This window comes from Microtus ochrogaster, chromosome 2, assembly GCF_000317375.1.
Source record: "Microtus ochrogaster isolate Prairie Vole_2 chromosome 2, MicOch1.0, whole genome shotgun sequence".
Lineage (NCBI taxonomy): Eukaryota > Metazoa > Chordata > Mammalia > Rodentia > Cricetidae > Microtus > Microtus ochrogaster.
The window spans coordinates 334,322-335,098 of NC_022010.1; positions in this window are offsets into that span (position 1 = coordinate 334,322).

A 777-nucleotide genomic window follows, 5' to 3' on the forward strand; every position below is an offset into this window, starting at 1 on the left:
AAAAAGATTTATTTTTGTTTTATATAAATGAGTTTTGTCTACATGTATGTACATTGTGTGGGTGCCTGATGCCCAAGAAGGCCACAAGATATCACTGAAGCTTCTGGAACTGGAGTTACATTTGATCATGTTGACTCTGGGATGTGAACCCAAGATCTCAGTAAAACTGGTAAGTGCTCTGAATTCAAGGAGTTTCCTTTCACCTTGAGCCCCGAAGTGCCAAAAGTAACATTTTTTGTATTCCATAACCTTGTCTACAGGGACAACCCTTTGACATGGCAGAAATGGAAACGTTGTTGGCCCACACTTTACCTCATGAAAAGTGGAATTTGTTTCAGGACTTTGTATGGCTGGAGTTAGTAGCCACAGGAATACAGGCAGTTCTAATGGCAACTTCTCTGTTTCTGATCCATTGTAAATGTAAATTTGCTGGTTGATGATAGACCACACTAGCTTGCTGGCTAGGCTATCAACTAGGCAGTAGCTTTAAAAACTCTTTGCCTGGAAAAGACAGACAGTCAAGCTGGCCACACAGCTGTTCCTGTGAGTGGTGGTTGATAGTTCAAATGTTCTGAGGTTAAGCTGGCCTAGTGCTGGCTGTTGGGAATTCTCAGGGCTTTAAGGCTGTAAAGCTAAGGAAGAAAAAAGTGTGGTCATAGATTCATGACAGGGCTCTCTAGGTGCCTGGGGGAAAGAAGCCCTTCTGGTGGAGTTTAGGGCTGAGGGTATGGTGAGAAGAGCCACATACTTTGGTATGCTAATAGGCACCTTTAATAG